A 14,825-nucleotide genomic window follows, 5' to 3' on the forward strand; every position below is an offset into this window, starting at 1 on the left:
GAAGCAGCTTTGACGAGGGCTTCGAGGTGAGTATAGTTATGGAGGATGATAATTTGGGGTGAGGGAGAATGAGATAGTATAGTAGTGAGAAGTTGGGATCGCTCTAGTCTCCACTTCCATGCCTTCTTGCGACTTCATCATTTGTTTATGTTTCGTTTTTTTAGTTTTAGTGATACAGGATGGAACCAGGCCCTTCAGCCCACCGAGTCCGCACTGACCAGCGAACCCCACACATTAACATGATCCTACACAGCTTTCGTTTACTCTGATTAGCCAAAGATCAGGTGATAATGTGGTGATGATCATTCATAGTGCATTCTCACTTCCATGGATGCTCAGGATACTTCCTACACAGTACTACCTCCTTTATGAAGTGGTATAAAAAAGAACCATTGGCTGCTGCGCTCCACTAATTTGAGAGCATCCTTCTTTTATTGACCCTAAACAACAAATAAGGCATTAAAATGACAAAGAGGAAACGATTGTGCAAAGTATTAATTCTTCTCTTGGCATTCTGGAAGCAGACCGCGCGCTGACTAGTGAAATTGTGTTCCAGACTGCACAATGTCTAAACAAATAAATTTAAATAAGCATAATAATAAACTGAATGTTCTTATGAAACTTCATATATTCATGTAATCAGCCCGTAAGCTAATGAGGTATGGTAGCATAATGGTTAAGTTACTAGGCTAGGATTCAAAGATCTGGCCCATTAATTTGGAGATGTGATTTCAAAGCTTATCAGAGCAGTAGTGAAATATATTTCAGAGTAAATATGGGATATGAAGTTAAGATTGGTAATGGTAGCTACGATACCCTGGATTGCTGTAACGATCCATTTGACACATTGACTTTCTTCATGGAAGGACATTTATACCGTCAAGCCTGTCTGTGACTTTTAAAAGCCTTCTCGTCAGAAAGAATTAGGATAGAAATTAAATGCCATCAAAGTCCCCATTCCCTTTCTGATCACCCCAAAAGACAGTTCCCTCTCATGCATGGGTACTGCAGATATATACAGTAGATGCCTGCTGCTAACTCTATAGGGTTCATGTTGATGGTCCCCTTCACGTCTCAAGGCAATTCTGAAGGGGATCTCAGCTTCCTCAGACCACTTATGTGTTACTCTTCTCATTGGATGCCTTTTGCATCCATCTGAACATCCACAGAAGCACCACAGGTGATCAGAATGGGCAAAGTGTGGGTGAGGGATGGGGCCATAGCTAAACTAAATGGTGGTGTGGTAATGGTTCAGAGTGTTAGCACCGTGCATGGAACAGGAGACATGGTGATGGTATCTGGGGAGGATGTCCCTGATCTTTGCTTGATTAAAGTCACTGATGATGATGGATAGGGATCTGGGCTTGCTGTCTGAAAAGGGTTGACAACCTGGTAAAATCCATCCGATGCCTCCTTGGCATGGCTTGGTTGCTATGTCAACTGATGACACGATAGTAGAGGTGAATTCCCTGGGTCGATGAGGCGGACAGCATTTTATGATGAAGTATTGCAGGTTAAGACAGCAGAACTGAGTTAAAACCATCACATCAGTGCACCATGAGGCACTGAACATAAAACAGGCTCGAACATCTTTCCCCTTCCTTGAGGATTCAGTATGGTCCATACGATAAATGGAGAAACACTTAGGTTGCCCAGCAGAGTCGGATGTTTCAGACGTGAACTATGTTTCAGTCAAACAAAGTAGTCCCTGATCTCCCTATGAAACAGCGGCCTTGCTCCGAGCTCTTTAAGGGTCTTCTTAAGAAATTGCACATTAGATTGTAGGAGATAGACACTAAGTGCTGGAGCTGCTCAGCAGGTCAAGAAACATCTCTGGAGAAAAGGAACGTGACTGTTGAAGTGAAGAAGAAGAAGAAGAAGAAGAAGAAGAAGAAGAAGCCTGAAGAAGGGTTTTGACCTAAAACGTCACCTGTTCCTTTTCTCAGGAGATGCTGCCAGACCTGCTGAGTTGTTCCAGCACTTTGTGTCTATCTTTGGTATAAACCAGCATCTGCAGTTCCTTCCTACACATTAGCTAGGAGTATGCTAGTGAGGGTGGGGGAGCAAAACACTCTTGTTTCAGTTATACCTGCATAACCCCCCTCCCACCGCACCCCTCCACTCCGCCCTCCTCCCCCCCCCCCCCACCCAATCAACCCCCTTAAAAATAGTTCACTTTAAGACCGGCAGGACTCGTGGGATCAGAAAGTTCAAACAAAAAGTATTGTTCAAAGTAACATTAGCAAATTTACAGATGACACAAAGCTGAGTGGCAGTGTGAACTGTGAGGAGGATGCTATGAGAATGCAGGGTGGCTTGGACAGGTTGGGTGAGTGGGCAGATGCATGGCAGATGCAGTTTAATGTGGATAAATGTGAGGTTATCCACTTTGGTAGTAAAAACAGGAAGGCAGATTATTATCTAAATAGTGTCAAGTTGGGAAAAGGGGAAGTACAATGGGATCTGGGGGTCCTTGTTCATCAGTCAATGAAAGTAAGCATGCAGGTACAGCAGGCAGTGAAGAAAGCGAATGGCATGTTGGCCTTCATAACAAGAGGAGTTGAGTAAAGGAGCAAAGAGGTCCTTCTGCAGTTGTACAGGATGCTAGTGAGAACACATCTGGAGTATTGTGTGCAGTTTTGGTCCCCTAAGTTGAGGAAGGACATTCTTGCTATTGAGGGAGTGCAACGTAGGTTTACAAGGTAAATTCCCGGGATGGCGGGACTGTCATATGCTGAGAGAATGGTGTGGCTGGGCTTTTATACTCAGGAATTTAGAAGGATGAGAGGGGATCTTATTGAAACATATAAGATTATTAAGTGTTTAGACACGCTAGAGGCAGGAAACATGTTCCCGATGTAGGGGGAGTCCAGAACCAGGGGCCACCGTTTAAGAATAAGGAGTAAGGCATTTAGAACGGAGATGAGCATTTTTCACACAGTGAGTTGTGAGTGTGGAATTCTCTGCCTCAGAGGGGAATGGAGGCCAGTTTTCTTGATACTTTCAAGAGAGAGCTTGATAGAGTTCTTAAAGATAGCGGAGTCAGGGGATGTGGGGAGAAGGCAGGAACAAGGTATTGATTGGGGATGATCAGCCATTATCACATTGAATGGCGGTGCTGGTCTACTCCTGCACATATTGTCTAATAATAATCTGATGATTCAGGAGCTGCTTTGATATCGCGATGATTCAGTGTAACTGTGTGTTGTGGTCTGCCTGTATGTCTGTGTATTGTGAATGAAGGCAGGGTATCTGGAGCGCATGCTGAAGCAGCAGAGGTGTCACCTGATGTATCTTATGAGGGCATAGTACTCTTCTGACACTGTCCTCAGTCACTGTGTTTCATCCTCAAGAAAAATTCCACGTCACAGTATGAAAGCTTAGAGGCCAGCTCCTTCCTCCCTCCAGCCATTATACCTGTTTGAAAAAGTAGTTAATCGCCTTGAAGAGGTCACTTTAAGACTGGCAGGCCTTGTGGGATCAGAAAGTTCAAACAAAAAGTATTGGAACAGGTGCTGCTTCCTTTATACAGAAACATTAAAAGAAGGATCTCGACCCAAACATCACCCATTCTTTTTCTCCAGAGATGCTGCCTGTCCTGCTGAGTTACTCCAGCATTTTGTATCCATCTTCGGTGCACTAGGATTGTTTAGTAATATTGCACTCCAAATATATTGGAATCAATTTGAGGAAGACAAGTCATGCAGTATTATCTCGATTCTTCAGAGCTAGGGTTAATGGATTTTCAGGCTATAACACTTTATTGACCTTGCGTACGTCACCAAATCTCAGAAGCTACACTGAATATTGAATGGGCAGATTGAGAGATCCATCGTGCCCTGCTGAAAATCTGATTGCATCCAACATGTCCAAGTCTGGTCATAGAGCCAAACGTGTCTTAATTATATGTCAACCTATCTCTGCACTAATTCATGCTACACTGTGTTATTATTGATCCTTACAATATTTGTACCAGTTTGATGGTTCATTAGAAGCTTAAGAAGCTTTGCAACTGTGTTGTGGTTGACTGCAAGCATTCCATTCCCACTGACAAATTACAATCTGGTGATGTGCTCATATCAAAGTGATGTGTATTATGCAGGTCAAAATTAATATGTAAAATGTAGAAATTCATCCGTTATCCTTAACATAAACGCAGACAATCTTGTGCGTTATCCTTAGAATGTCACTTCCTTACTTTCAAAATAACTAAATTTAGTTTCAAGGAAGTTTTCGATCCTACTTTTAATGTAAGCACATCATAATTATAGGTGCAATCCTGCCATTTTTTAAATAATATTTTTATCCTGCCTCTTATTGATATTCTGTGCAAAATATACAAGCTGGAAGAACACAACAGATCAGGCAGCATATGTGGAGGAAATGAATGAATGACATTTCGATTCGGGACACTTCTTCACACTGATGTGTTTTGCTCAAGATTCCACCTGCAGTTTCTCGTGTATTTCTTATTGATATTTATCAGCCCTGAATGTTCTCCGGTATTTCCATCAAATTACATGGGCCCACATCCTTCCTGATTAAAACACAACAATATACAGGACAAAAATCAGTTAACAAGCATTTTGCATACAATACATCAGAGTCCACTTAAAGTAATTGACTTTCCTTAAATATTTTATAAATAAAATGTTTTTATGCAGGCTTCAACTATTAAAAATTCCAAAGCATGTTCTAAAGATGCCCAAGCACATAATTGATTATGTTTTTGAGTTTACTCCTCAAAACTAAATGTCTTCCTCTCTCAAAATTACAATGAATAATAAGTTAGGAGTCTGCATAGGATGGGGTCATGTTCTGTCATCCTCTTAACATGACAGTGCATAAGAACTAGTAACATAAATATAATTGAGATCTTTTGAAAGTTCCCATCATATTTGAATTCTCTGCATCAATAAGTGAATCCTCCTGGGTAAGGGAACAAAAATAATCCAGGGTTATTCACACAGCAGTAATTAACTACCAATAATAATTCTGAAGAAGGGTCTCGACCCAAAACGTCACTCATTCCTTCTCTTCAGAGATGTTGTCTGTCCTGCTGAGTTACTCCAGCATTTTGTGTCTATCTTCAGTGTAAGCCAGCATCTGCAGTTCCTTCCTACACAAATAACTACCAATGCCTTGCTACCTTAAATTTAGAAAGGCATATTGCCATTATATCATGTGCTATTCTGTCGTGTGCTTGCTTCCTGAATAACTACAGAACATCATGCAGTTTGTTCACTGTCAAATAATCATTTAAATAATTTCCAATGAGATGAGTTAATACCATTGCATTATGAAAACTACCAATAACTCTCAAAAGAGTTCAGTGTGTCATCTGACCACAAAATAACTCCAGATAATGTGAGCATTAGTTAGAAGGCAAGTTGACAGATTTTCCCCTTGACTAATTGAAAGAGGGCAAAGCTTGCCTAAGCCCCCAGGGTGACTTTATTATTAAAGTATGTCCTCTTGCAAAGTACAATAGCATTCGCAGAAGACAACAGATGGGGACGGATTGAACGCGGCATGAAATTTTAGTGACAGTGCCACACAAAGAGCAGTTTCCATTTATATAGCAACTCAATGCAGCTAAAATATCCCGGCTGGTACAGGAATTTCATCATACAAATTGATGCTGAACCATGAAAAGAGTTATTCAGACAGATAGAGTAATCGAGTCATACAGCATGGAAACAGCCCAACGCCATCACCAGCCAACATTTCCCAGCTACACTAGTTCCATCTGCCTGCATTTGGCCCATTTCCCTCCAAACCTGTCCTATCCATGTACCTGTCTAACTGTTTCTTAAATATTGGGATAGTCCCTGCCTCAACTACCTCTTCTGGCAGCTCATTCCGTACACCCACCACCCTTTGTGTGAAAAGGTTACCCCTTAGATTCCTATTAAATCTTTTCCCCTTCACCTTAAACCTATGTCCTCTAAGATTGGATCAAAACAATCTGTTTGGAAGTGCTTTAAAATGGCAGAGAACTGTGGAGAGGCAAAAGGAGGGATCTCTAGAGCTGAAGGTGAGAAACCAAAGGTAAAACTGGGGATAAGCCAGAGGCCAGAACTAAAGAAGCAAGATATCTCAGATGATTAAAGAACAAGTGGACATAACAAAAATAGGGACACAAATTGCTGGGTATAACTCAGTGGGTCAGCCAGCATCTCTGAAGAACATGAATAGGCAACATTTCTGGTTGAGACCCTCAATTAAAATGTCATCTCCCTACCACAGAGACCACTCCCGCCACAATTCTTTGGTTGACTTATCCATTCCTGTCCAAACCATCCCCTCCATGGGCACCTTCCCCAGCCACCAGAAAAGATGTTTATTTTTAATATACTTTTCCCCATCCGTGTTCTACTAAGGCTATGGATGGATTTGAAAGTAAGGATGAAAATCAGTTCGGGGGGAGTTCCCACCGCCATGGGTACCATGTAATCCCGTGCAATCTGCTCCATGGTTGGATAGTCGGCGACTATACCGTCTCCCCCGCCTGGTTTGCCAGGTAAGGAGGGGGCTGTGGACCCCCGCAGGACCAAAAACAAGACCCGTCAAAGGGCGGATGAGCTCCAAGTGAGGCAACGACCATCCACACTTCAGTAGAAGTTGCGATCACTGTCATTTATAGCATTGTAAGGCATTGATGTTTTCAACAATGCTGATGATGATGAGAATTCTAAAATTCTCACGTTAGGGGAACTACTCATGTTCTCACATGCTCAATTCAACATCTTCTCTGTCTCTGCTCTTGTCCAGGCAATCATGATTCCAAACACCTTTACAAATCTCCTTGCAACCTTCCCTCTCTCCATTAACAGACTCGCTCATTTCTGTTATCTGCCGTGTGAATCTTTCTTGTACATTCTCCATTGCCTCTGCTTCTTTTCTATTGTACACAGGTCAGAACTGTGAAAAGTACTTGTGACCCAGTGTGACCCAGCTACGACCCAGAAAAACTTAGACAGTAAAATGCTGGAGTAACTCAGCGGGACAGGCAGCATCTCTGGATAGATGGACTGGGTGATGTTTCGGGTCGAGACCCTTCTTCAGTCTGAGTCCCGCTGAGTTACTCCGCCATTTTGTATCTTTCTACAGAATAAACCAGCATCTGCAGTTCCTTTTTACACAATTTAATTAACTCCAATGTTTTGTTTGCATTTTTTAATTGCTTTGTTGCTCCATGTTGCTGTTTCTAACCAGTTGCTTACCTTTGTCACTGGATGTTTTCCTTATTTCTACAGCAATCAAATGTAGGTGCTGGGAATGTTTCTGTTTTGCCACTGTGAGCGCAACATTGTCTGCTGTGAGTGCATCACCTCCTACTAGTTACCTGTGTTGAAGTTCATTTCCCACTTGACTGCTCAGACTGAAGATCACCATCATGCAGAAAGATGCACTTGGAATCAACAGCTTATAGTGTTGCTTGTTCCTTCAATTGCATCCTTAGAGAGGTTAATTATAAGAATCCTTCCATTTGAATGTATTATCAACATTAGTTGTAGCACTGTTTCTTGCACATGCATTAAAATTAACATCCTTCCAACTGTATTTCTTTACAAGTAGACTTTCAGTCTGAATTATCAAACTTCTTTAGGCTGAAAGATTTCCCTGAAATATATAAAATGCAAATGCTAATGGAGTTCTATTGTCTGGATCAGCATAGAAATCGAAGTGCTATGATGCACAAAAGAAGATCCTCTACCTTTAAATCTCTTCATTCCAATAAAATTCAAATTGTCAATCAATCATGATCTAAGAAACAATAATTGCAGACTGCAGCAATGTTAAATCACAATATCATTACAAAAATATGGCATGGATTAGAAAGGTATACACATGAGTACTGAAATGCATCATTCTGGAGGCAAATACCTGTAAGTCACACAATTTGGAATTAGATTATAGTGGAGGAAGGTAACCACAAAAAGCTGGAGTAACTCAGCGGGTGAAGCAGCATCTATGGAAAAAAGTAATAGGGTCGAGACCCTTCTTCAGACACTGGAGATTCTTCAAATTCTTCCTCTTGCATGGAGGAAAGACTGGATATGTATTTCACTGAATAACCAAATTAAACATGATATTAAAACAAGTCCATGTTGCTAATTTGGCTTCCTTGGAAAGATGTATCAATAATTCGCAACACTGCAAACTTATCCATAGCCCTATAAATAATTTTCCCATTTTTGTTTTTAATATTATTTTTGTAATTTCCTCTCAGTTCCTTTTGGGCAGTAGATTCCTCATTGTAACACAATTTGTTACAAAAAATAGAATATTTATCCTATTAGTTCGGCTGGCTTTTAAAATTCTGCCAGAATCAAGATCAGGAACCTTCTGCAACCATAGGAGGAAATAGCAGCTGGAATAATATTATTCATTAGACACTAGACACCAGACAATAGACAATAGATGCACGAGTAGGCCATTTGGCCCTTCGAGCCCGCACCACCATTCAATGTGATCATGGCTGATCATACACTTGCTAAAGGATCAGCTTTCATTTCCCAGACCCATAATGTGCACATGCATGAACTTGGACTATCTTCTTGTCAAAATCTAAAGAGAACCAACAAAATTCTCATGATAGACACAAAGTGCTGGAGTAACTCACCTGGTCAGGCAGCATCTCTGGAAAAAGGACATGTCGTGACCCTTCTTCAGTCCCGTACTCGAAACGTCACCCATCCTTGTGAGTTATTCCAACACTTTGTGTCTATCATCGGTATATACCAGCAACTTCAGTCCCTTTCCACCCAAAATTCTCATTAGGTCATTGTCTCCTCCTAATTAAACAATCCACGATGAAATGGCCACAGAAAAGAGAAAAATTCAAAATTAGAGCATTCCAGATATGCTTTTAAGTCATTTGAATGTATTTATATTGTCATAAGATCATGATCATTAGTGATAGGTGTAGAATTAGGCCATTTGGCCCATCAAGTCTATGACATTCAATCATGGCTGATCTATCGTTCCTCCTAACCCCATTCACCTGCCTTCTCCCCATAACCTCTGACGCCCATGCTAATCAAGAATCTATCTAGCTCTGTCTTAAATATATCCACTAACTTTGCCTCCACTGACTTCGGTGGCAAAGAATTCCACAGATTCATCAACCTCAGACTAAAGAAATTCCTCTTCATCTCCTTCCTAAAAGAATGTACTTTAATTCTGAGGCTATAACCACTAGTCCTACTCTCCTATTAGTGGAAACATCCTTTCCACATCCACTATAAACAAGCCTTTCACTATTCTGTCAATTAAAATGAGGTCCAAATAAAAACCTGCCAATTGAGGTCCCCCCTCATTCTTCTAAACTCCAGCGAATATAGTCCCAGTACCATCAAATGTTTGTGTCCGCTTATACAAATATAACACTTGTTATATTGTGACAGTGTCCACAGAAATGTCACTCCTTCTCCTGTGATATGAAAACCATTTGATAAAGTCCATTGTTAAAAGACATTAATTGAACTCACAGGTTGAAGGGTAAAAATAATGAGTGTGAATTTTTACGAATTGTGTTGGTAAGGTTGCCTCGGGATTAACTGCTAGTTCTGTACTAAAATACAAGGCTCAGAAACCTCAAAATAAATGGTTAAACCTGCAGTGGATACCAAAGTTGAATAGGTAGTGGAATTGGAAGAGGTACATATTGAATTAAAGAAAGATTTTGGCACAGTAGGTGGGCAGGAAAAGACAATGCAACCCACGTGAAAAGTCATGTACAAGAAAGGAGAAAATAAGGTACATGAATGGAGTTGAAATGGGCGAAGATGAAACTGGAGATAGCTTGGGCTCTTGGTAGCCATGATCACCAACCGATGTAAGGTAGTTATCTAGAGTATGGTTGATATAGCTTTATAAAACTTCGAAGAACCTTTTTTGTGCACTACTTAAAACATAGTTACAAGCGCACAACTATACAGTAAGAAACAAAAGAAGCATTCAGTTAGCAAGACGCACAGCTGGACTTTTGTTTAAGACTTTTGATTTATGAAGAAAGTCTGGAAACTACGATAAGCAAACTAGAAATAAAGAAAATTTGTTTTTATTTAGAGTTTGTTAAGGTCGCAAAGTCTGCAGGACATTTTAATTGAAGTAAATGCCAAGACCACATAATAATTTCAGAGCTGTATGCTATTTCCAGGCAGCTGTTAAGATCTCTCTAAGATGAATTAAAAAGGGCTGAAAGACATTACCCATTTCTCATTACCTTGCAACTTATCAAACCAAGGTATTACCAAATTTCACACGTATGGGTAAGTATTACACAGGAACAACTCTTTTAATGTTAAAGCAACTGAAAACTTCAATAAACACTAATATGGAAATAAATACAGTATGTTTATGTAGCAGCTGAAAATACAAGTATTGTTTAATTATCACATTGACATTACCAACCAAGTTAAGAAAATTGTTAGGAGATTGTATCATATAAAAAAAAGAAAATGCCAGGGATCTAGACCAAGAGTGTAAACAAGAAAACAACAATCAGAGGCTATATAAAGGATAGCCAATACGATGTAACCAAATGCCCAAAGTTAAGTATGCCCAAAGCAACCATTATAACCAAGCAGAATTAAATCAGGAGAGGTAATTGTTGAAAACAAGTGAAACACTGCCCACTGCCACATTATTGTTAACATATTCATGGAGCTAATGATGAGATAATTCACACCTAGGCTAATTCAGACATTAGCGAATGCAATGGAACAAATTACATCGAAGTAAGAAAGAAATTATTTAATGTTTCAACTTCATGAAGAATGTGAATTATGCTGTAAAAGATGATGCAAAGTGTGTTTAACAAAAGCAGGTTTAGGGCAGCACAGTGGTGCAGTGCCAGAGACCCAGATTCGATCCTGACTACAGGTGCTGTCCATACAGAGTTTGTACGTTCTCCCTGTGACCACGTGGGTATTCTCTGGGTGCTCCAGTTTCCTCCAACAAGACATACAGGTTTGTAGGTTAATTGGCTCCTGGTAAAAATTGTAAATTGTAAATTGTCCCTGGTGGTAGGATAGTGTTATTGTACGAGGTGATCGCTGGTTGGCGTGGACTCGGTGGGCCGAAAGCTCTAAAGTCTAAAATAAAGATAGATTATTTAAATCAGCAAGTGGCCACTCTGTACATGAGCCACATGCGATACATTTTTTGGCACTTTATTCACACTATGCCAGCTTAAGAATTATATTGCACATTTAAACAAAGAAGTCTCACAAATGAAAATTATGAATTATTGCATTAGTTTATGAGGTTATGGAGGTAACTCCCCATTCCCTCCACCTGCTCTTTCCCTCATATCTCCAAGGGTTTTATGTATTAGCTATGTCCATGAATGGATCCTGTTTATCTTTAAGGCTGCATAGCACTATTCAAGCACTAATTCCTTTTTCTTTCATCTAAATCCACACAAAGCATTATTAGGCTTCAGAAGATCAGGGCCTCTGGGATTGAGAGATTAATAGAGGAGGGTACAATGATGTAGGCTGGCATGTGAAGAAATAATTGGGAAGTGCAATTTGATGGAGGATTATGAGTTAGTCATGGGGGTGAGATGATGGAGAATAAGTTAAAGAGTCCTGACCCATCACAGTCCTAGGGAGCTCCCTTTAAAACCATACTCTTGATGAGAAAGTATCACAACAATTACCATTAGGGATCAGAACTATGTTGACTAATTTCTCCTGGCATGCTTGAAACAAAACTCAAAAGAAGAATTATGTTGTCATGTTTCCATCTTACACAGAAAATGCATTGGCAGCAAAATCATAATTATTTCTTAGTGCCTTTCAGATTTCTGGAGTGCCACGATTCAACCCAAATTCATTGTAATCAACAAGTCAGGCAGCATCTCTGGAGAAAAGGAATAGGTGACGTTTCGGGTCGAGATTCTTCTTCAGACCTGACCCGAAATGTCACCTATTCCTTTTCTCCAGAGATGCTGCCTGACCCGCTGAGTTACTCCAGCCTTTTGAGTCTGTCTGCGGTTTATACCGGCATCTGCAGTTCCTTCCGACACATTTCATTGTAATCACGTTCCATTCTGAGGGAAATCAGGTTTCAAACACCCACGACTTAACAAACAGCACAACTCAGTTCATTTTCTTGGCAGTCATCTACTACATTTGTTTAGTTTGTATTAATTCAGTCTCGTCATCTGTCCATTTCCCTCCACAGATGCTGCCTGACCCGCTGAGTTCCTCCAACATTTGTATTTTTGCTCAAGGTTCTGGAGTCTCTCATGTCTCCATTAAATTAATTCATGATGTTTTTAAGAACCACTCTGATAATAAATGAAGGTTCAGAAATTAGCTATCACCTTGGAATTAAAAAGGTTGTTTCTGCTTTGCTATTGTATGCGTCCAGACGTAAAATAACACCGATGAAGCATTTTTCCGCAGTTGCTTTCACAACGACGTTGTATCTTTACAACTGTGATATTTTCATTGTAATTAAAAAAAACCTATGCCAGTTTGCCATCTGTGCCAAATTCCTTTGGCAAGGTAACATGAAGTACCTGGCAATGACAGCATTGTGGTTATCATGGCATGTTCTGGCCTCTGCCAGTACATTCTGGTTTGGCACAATATGATGAATGGTTATATTGGCTATGATGGTGCACTATGATTAACATGTTCCTACCACATTTACTTTTTGAGGATTTTCTTCAGAGCAGAAATCAAATTCTGAATTATTCCAAACATGTATTCCTGGCTTTAACTTCCGATGTTGGGAATTTTGTTTGATCTGTGTCATTACTTTTGGTTTCATATGCATATTGACAATTGGAATATTGCTTTACACCACTGAATGTGTATACCATTGTCTAATAGTCAGAGTCTCAATTCATAAATTTGTTCAGGGTTTTTAGAATTTAAGCCAAAACCTGCATTTGTTATAGAAAAGTTAAAGTTATAATTTTAATATCCGTCACCCAGAACCTATTCAAAACCAAGAGTAGAAGAGAGAATAGAGATAGAAAGAACTATAGCTAACCTCAGCAATGTTTATACATTTTGCCATTCGGTTTTCTATATAATAAAAGAACAATGTTCATTTTGATTTATCATTATTGTCACGTGTACCAAATGCAGTGAAAAGCTTGTTTGATATGAATAATGGGGCAGATATTTATTTTGGTCAGAAACATTAAAATCACAATTTGGCAATAACTGCTTCCAACATTCGATCCAATTGACGTCAATGGAATGAATGTTCAAAAGCATGACACACATGCATGCAGTTGAGGATGAATTCAATCTATTGAAATTAAAAAAACAATTCTAAAATCACCCAAGCTTTGTTTTAATAGTCAACTATTAAATGTCTAAAATTGGCTTTCCCTGAACATACTGAAAATGTCCAATCTGGTAGCCAGACCTTAACAAAAATCACGTGATCTCCTCAAGTAAAAAATGACTATAAACGTTCTTATCTTTATATTTTTATTGTCACATGTCTTCTTAGCCTAAAACACTAGAAAATGAAAACTGGCTAAAGGATAGTAAATCTGTAAAATTGGGCATAATTTAACATGTGACAAATAAAGATTTCAGTCTGAACATGTAGCTAGATATGCATATTTTTTCTGAGTATGATTATTAACAATAAGAAGTTGATATTGATCATTCAATTCATAGCTAGTTGAAGCTTGTCAAAAATTCAATGTTTGACCAATTCCTTTTTATTAGGAATCAGCAGTTTAATCTGTCAGGTTGCAGCAAGACAGTGGCACTGTGCACAGGTTTTAACAACATATACATTGTCAATATAATGCAATGATTCATTGCAGAATAAAAATCTTATGTAGATCTTTGAGAGTTAATCAAGGCTGTCACTGGTGTTTTGATCTAACGTTGATTGGCTGCATTTTTTTTTATCAGAAATGGTGAGCTTCAGTGTCCTGGTGATTTCCTGAGATAATTTGAATCTTTGCATTCCAAAGAACCTTTGAGAGTCAATTTAAGTGGCTTTAAGTAAGATATAATCAGCAAAGAGTGGGAAATAAAGTCTTTGTCTCATCACATTAATGCCAGCACTTAAAGTGGCAGTTTATCAAGAGGTACCGCACAAGGTTTTAATGAGCATGCTGCCTGTTCATGTACAGCACTAATTAATCCCATTTTTTTCACAGGGACGTGATTACTTCTTGAAACCCCCATTGTTTTTGCTCAGTGGTGAAGCACCTCACACAATTTTAATCTTCTGGCTGAGCTGGATTCTGACAACTGAATTATATCTTACTGAAAATAATTGCAGGTATCAGCTAATAAATCTAGCACATCACAAATAAATACATTTAACCAAGCACCGCCAAAAAAAGGTTTGATATTTGGATAAAGCAGTATTTCATTAGGTGTCTGTACAAGAACGCATTGTCGACCAATATAAAAACATAATTAATGCTAACGCACCAGGCTTTCTTAACACAATAGCTTCTTAGCAGATATATATTATAAAAGATGCCTATCTCATTTCAATAATGAGAAAGGCCAGCATAGCGGATACATTGAAGAGCATGGCATAAAAGAAGGCTTGCTATTTTTACAGTCAGCCATTTCTAACAGAGCCTTTCACCCATCATTCCTGGCTGTGCTTGTCTAACATTATTATTATTATTTTTCATGCAAGACTCACTCCCCGGATATCTCCTGAAAATATCAACTGAAGACCAATAAGAAATGCACGTCGCTATCCCCAAAATTCTACAAATTGTAATTGGAGCTTTTTTTGACATCATTCTGGAGTAAGCAGCCCAGTCACAGTGAGGGATAAAATGGTTACTATCCTTGCTGGAGGAG

This window comes from Leucoraja erinacea, chromosome 21, assembly GCF_028641065.1.
Source record: "Leucoraja erinacea ecotype New England chromosome 21, Leri_hhj_1, whole genome shotgun sequence".
Taxonomy (NCBI): Eukaryota; Metazoa; Chordata; class Chondrichthyes; order Rajiformes; family Rajidae; genus Leucoraja; species Leucoraja erinaceus.